The sequence below is a fragment of the Papaver somniferum genome, chromosome 5 (genome assembly GCF_003573695.1).
Source record: "Papaver somniferum cultivar HN1 chromosome 5, ASM357369v1, whole genome shotgun sequence".
Classification (NCBI taxonomy): Eukaryota; Viridiplantae; Streptophyta; class Magnoliopsida; order Ranunculales; family Papaveraceae; genus Papaver; species Papaver somniferum.
In genome coordinates, this window is record NC_039362.1 from 82,359,615 (window position 1) to 82,365,712 (window position 6,098).

Genomic DNA, 6,098 nt, shown 5'->3' on the forward strand with positions numbered 1-6,098 from the left:
AAAGTTTTGCTGGCTTCCGCAGCCTTTGGGGCTGCCGCTGCCGTACTGTACTTTGTCGCCGCTGCTCTGAGAGTCGCGGCTGCAACGGATTTAGCGTTCATAGGCGAAGTAATTTCCGCAGTATCCTGCCTCTGACTAGTCATTTTGGCTTTGTCTCCTTTCTGCTTGCTCCGGGTGATGACCGGGGTTGTCCTTGGTGCTTCCTTTGACGAGGCTTTGGATTTTCCTGCTTCCTGCATCTTTTCCATCGTGGGTCCTTTTGTCGCTTTCTTTCTGCACAAGGGAATTTCAAACAGCGAGAAACACAAATGTCCGTGCGGATCGGGTTAGTTTGCGAAATACCTTACTCCAAGACAGGGAAAAACTGCCCGAGGGCCACAGAGAACTTTTAGGGAGGCTCATTTGATTAAAACGTACGAGTTAAAATACATGGGTTAAAGTCTTATTAAATTGCGGGTTCATTGAAAGTACGTGGAAACGTGAAGAGATCCCTTTGAAAATGCACGTGGATCTTTTAAAAATTTTCGAGAACCCATCGGAAAGACAGGTCCGTACGAGATCTAAAAAATATAAGTCCATGGATCTAAGCGATAAATATTTTAACCAGTTTAAATTGCTTCGACAGATACTGCCAGAGCTATCGAAGATAACGGGTGCGTTTTTGAATATGGTAAAGTTAACAAGAGGTAAATACTGCTAGAGCTAATGAAGCAGAGCAATCATATGCTAATTTAAGATGAAATCACAAGACAAGATAAATCTTTTACCGGGACGAAGTCCCTGTTTCTAGCGCCAAATTATGAACACGTAAATCACGAAGGCATCTATATGTTCACAAACAATGTTCGCACTCTAGGTACATACTCGCTCTGAAGAGACAATCACATTGATTCCTTGGCTCAAAACCTTCGGGTTTATCATAGCCTCATCTAATATCATCGCCAGAGGTGTTTACATAGGGGAAGATAAATAAAACGAAGTATAAAAGTAAAACTCATGGAGTGTTAGACGAATACAAAGTGCTGAAATGTAAATAAGACTGGGGTTTACGTGGTTCAGCACTAAGGCCTACATCCACGGGGTTGTTGTTTCACTATATACTTGATGGTTACAGAGATAGTCGAGTGACTTTGGAGTTTACACAGGTCTGTATATTGTAAAAGATAAACTTACACTCACAATCCTTCTTTCCCTGATTTTTCCGATCCCCCTACTCTTGGTGGAGAGGGGGTATTTATAGGGTTAGAGTGTGGGACCCGTTTCTGAGGGCCGTTGGAACCTTATCTTCTTGTGCTTTGTGTCCATCACGCGGAGGTCTTCGTTCATTACTTAATCACGCAGAGTCATCCTCGTTCGTTCCACGGGTTGATCGACACGTATACTGCTCAGAGTGTTTAATGCGGGTAGTTGAGACGCATGCTCGTGTCAGACAAGTGTCTTCTGCCCCTGTCACGTCCATGTCAGTTAACCTTCTCTTCACCGTTGATCTTGGCTTCTTTTGGGGATGAGATAAAGTAACTCTTCGGGATTTATTTGGTACTCCGCAGTACATCGTGTTTTCGATACATCTTTTAACTTCTGCCCTTAGATTTGTTCGGGCAAAGATCCGGCATCGACGGGATGGACTTCTTGTCTGTGGGCGTGTGTCATCATGTTTTGATGATTTTATCCGCATACTCTCCACGTGTCTTCCTATATACATGTGTTTGATGATGAAATATGTACACACAAGTCCAATGATCTCAGTTCAAATGAAGTAAGAGCAAATATCAGGAAATGGACTCGTTGCTTCCTTCGAAATTTTGGTCCCTCCAACACACAGTACCTACCAAGTGAGCAAGTGGCATAATAATCAAAATGGAGACAGAATTCGAGTATTGACTTGACTTGAAGTCTTCTGCAAACCTCTAGGGTCCGTGTCAAATTTCTATCGCATTACCATGTTTAACAAATGGTTCGGATTAGTCTACATTAATGGTGGTATCTCTGATCTAAGGACTAGCGCGATTATTTTAGATGTCGCATTTTCAAAACTTTGAATAGTTGTTTGCCATGTTGGTTGGGTCAGTTAGTGTTATGCTTGGATAAGTAAGATGTACATCATTCATTCTCTTAAACTATGACTATTCAATAAACATCTTAGATCTCAGTTCCCAAGTTATAGATAAGATTCAGACCTCAAACTTGCCAGTTATAATGGACCTAATGATTGGCTAGTTATTAACAAAAGAATTACAATTGGTTGTAAAGATTATTGTAATTTGAATAAAATCATTATCTACCATTTTGAATATCAACCGTTGAAGAGTAACGGTTGAAATTAAAAATTTATGGATGGTGAAATTTCGTATTTTGGAATACTTTCATTTTTTGCAGGAATGTATAGATTTATAAGAGGAACATGTTACCAAAATCTTAGCTTTAAATTCATTATCGGTGGGGTTTGATAGAAAAAATGATGCTAAAATGTCAAGATTATGTCATTATAACCATGTCAACGGATCCTTTCCCTTGATTAATTGTCTTAGTTACAACGGAAAGGAAGAAAGCACCATGTTATACTAACACCTTGTTTGTTTTTTTCAGACTTATTTGAGTTGTCTGGATCTGGCTGATATCACCTGACTCATTTGGGTCGGTTTTAATATGTTTGTTTTTTGAGTCAGATCTTACTCATCTGGCGCCAAAATATGTGAGTCAGTATCTTGGTCCCATGAGTTAGGGACATTTTATTCTCTGACTCAAACATGTCCAGGTCAGGGGTTAGATCTAAGGCCGGGTTTGGTAATGTTTTTTCTTTTCCAGAAGCACTTTCTTTTTTTTGCTAGGAAAGAAATAATTCTATTAAAAGGATTAAATTATAGAGTTTTGAGTAATAAAGTGAGGTTGATGAGACAACCATTCACCTGTTATCCTGTTCTGCATGCAATGCTTGGCTGCCTTATCAGCCAGCGAATTAAAACTTATATGAATGTTTTGAAATTCAAAAAACTGAAAAGACTCAATAATTAAAGTACAGTCATCCAGAATAGTATTATTGTACCAACTGGTTTGACATTGCTTATTAAGAAGATAAGAAATGACAATCTTAGAGTCACTTAGGATGTAAATGTTCTCCATCCTTAGATTCAGTGCTCAAGATAATAGGTAAGTGGTCTAATCCAATGGTGTTAATGTGACTGAGTTTGGAATTCTTATAGTGTTGTAACCATAAGCTATTAAACAAAGCTATGTCCAGTCTAGCCATGATTAAATCATTTCCAGACTGTCTATTAGACCATTGTATTTACCACCTACAAGACCAAGATCAGAGATATCTGAAAAATCGATTATTTGTTGTATCATTGGAAATTTAGTTGTTGTTGGGTTTGAAAAGGTAGACCTTTCATGATTATGCAATGTGATATTATGGTCACCAATGATTAACCATGGAGTATTAACCTTTTTACCAATTTCTTTAATATAGTTCCATTGAGATAATCTTTCATCATGGTATGTAGAACCATAAAGAAAAGTTACCAGGAACTCTGGCTTGCTTGGGTCAACAGAGACCATAGCATTAACCATTTTATCTTTGTTCTGAAGAATTCCAAAATTAAAACCAGACTTCCAAATAAGAGCAACGCCACCCGAGAGACCCACTGAAGGACATACCCAATTATTAGGGTAGTTGAATCTTCTCAAATATTGGTGCATTTTTTGAAGATTGTTTTTTGTTTCACAAAAAAAGATAATGTCTGGGTTCTGGGACTTAATTAAATTTTCCAAAGAAGTCCTGGTGGTTGGGTTGCCGAATCCCTGAAAATTCCACGACAAAATCCTCATCATATGAGGATATTTAACCACTACATGACTGAGCCTGTTGTGAGTTACAAAGATACAGACTACAATATTTGAGACAATGATGTAATACAAATGAACAAGAATTTCACTTGTAGTAGCAAACTAAATGGAATCAAACCAAAACAACTCACGACTATCATCAATGAGACCGCGCAACCACTCCATGATATTCCACAATCTAAGAAGAAATACACTAGCTAAAACTAGATAAATCAAGTGAGAGCAGTGAAAGTTCAATGAGACCCTAGGGATAATAACCTTAATTATGTCAGAGGGAAAGCAATTTCTTGCAAACGGGATAAACCTGAATAAAAGATCTAAATCACTAATATACCAAAAGCAAAAGCAAATTCTGAAATGAGAATAACTGGGTTCAAAATTAGGGTTTCGATAAAGAACCTGATGAAAAGTCGCAGGATTTCCGTAGTGATTCCGAGCAAACGTTCCATTGGGTACAGATCCTGCGCTATCAAATGCCATTGAGTGATTATCATCTTCTTGATTGAGTTGGTATTCCATTCTGCTCTTATTGGGGAGATCACCAAAATTTTCTGATTCATCAACTCCATTTGAGGTTGATTGGAAAATAGGGTTTGTATGAGTATTGGACTGATTGAGATTGAAAGGTAGAGGATTTTTGGTTGATTCATCATCTCTGGTTCTCTTGTTCTTCCTCACTTCAGCGTCTTCTAAATCTTCATATGGATTTACTTTTTCTTGAGAATGAGTAATAATATTATTTGGTGTAGGGTTATTAGTTGCACCCATTGATGTTTGCACCCCTTCTACCATCATATCGGCACCCGAACTTATTATATAGGCAACTAGAAATTTTCTACCTTCTTCAGTTAAACTCCACACAACATATTCATCATCCTTCATCACTTCAACCTTCTGTTCTAATACAAGTCTTTTGCAGTTCGCGTCGACAGGATCTACAACCCAGCAGTCTTTACATATCTTGTAAGGCTTCATTTCAAAATGGTAAATTATCCAATGGTTTACACAATTCGATTTGACAATCCATACACCTCGTCTTAGTGGTTCATTGAGCTTCACTTCAATATAGAAAGTACTGGTTACGCTTCCTCTAGGTGGCCTTTTCCTTCCCCCAGGTTCTACTTTTTTGCCAATATCTTTTTAGATATCTTTGACAAGATTCTCAATCGGAATGACATCTCCTGCATTCCTTAGCTTAACACACCAAGTGTGATGCTCAAATTTGTGATCCTTAATTGGAATATTAGGATCATAATGAATCAGGGACAACAGATGGCCCATGATATCCCAAGTTTTTAGTTGAACTCCATCATAAGATTCTTTTTGCTGGATCTGAAGAGAAAGAGATTCGTTCCTTTTGTAATAATCTCATACTTTCTATAGCTTCTCCAACGATCATTGATTTCTTTCTTGATATCTTCATGGTCTAACGGTTTTTTTTAACATGATCTTTCCTAGCAAACTAAAAGTAAATTTTTCAGCTTCTTTTGAACATCCTTGGGCAGAAGCAATGATTCTTCTTATTGGTCTTGGAGCAGATGGACCAATACAGGTAGTTTGAAGGCTTGTGTTTAGAGTTTTCATAGTGTTGTTGGGTTGAGCATACATAGATTCACTGGGAGGAATATGGGGATGGTGTATACCTAGAATTTTCAAACTAAGGGATTTAGGGTTTGTTTTATAATCAGGGTATTGAATTGGATTGTGAAAATATTGAAGGTGATGGATATATTTTAGTTTCCATTCTTGTTGAGATTGTGCCTTGATATACGGATTGACCCATATTGACTGTATTTTTGAATTTGAAATATTGAGAACTTTCCCTCTATTGACGCTGTAATCACGACATGCTACTAGCGAGTTGATCTTCTGAGTTAACCGAGTGTAGATTGAAGGTCTAAAGATAAAAATGATGAATGATGATCTATATTGTTGAGTTGGGATCAAAGATGATGTAGAGCTTGTAGAAGGAATACCAATTCCCAAACGAACTTTGAGGACTTTTGAAAGTAGGAATGTAACACTGTAACACCGATGTTAATTTGGGCAAACACTACTGTGAAAAACAACAGACGATTCGTACCTTTGTTGTAATCACTACTGTAAAGACCCTCAAGCTCGTCAACGCTATTAGACTAGTCAAGAGACGATTTAGTCGATAATAACTCGATTAGTTTAACACGAACGTTAGTTATTAGAAATTAATCTAACAACGATCTAGATGCAAAACTAGTACCATCGATTAGATCTCGAAA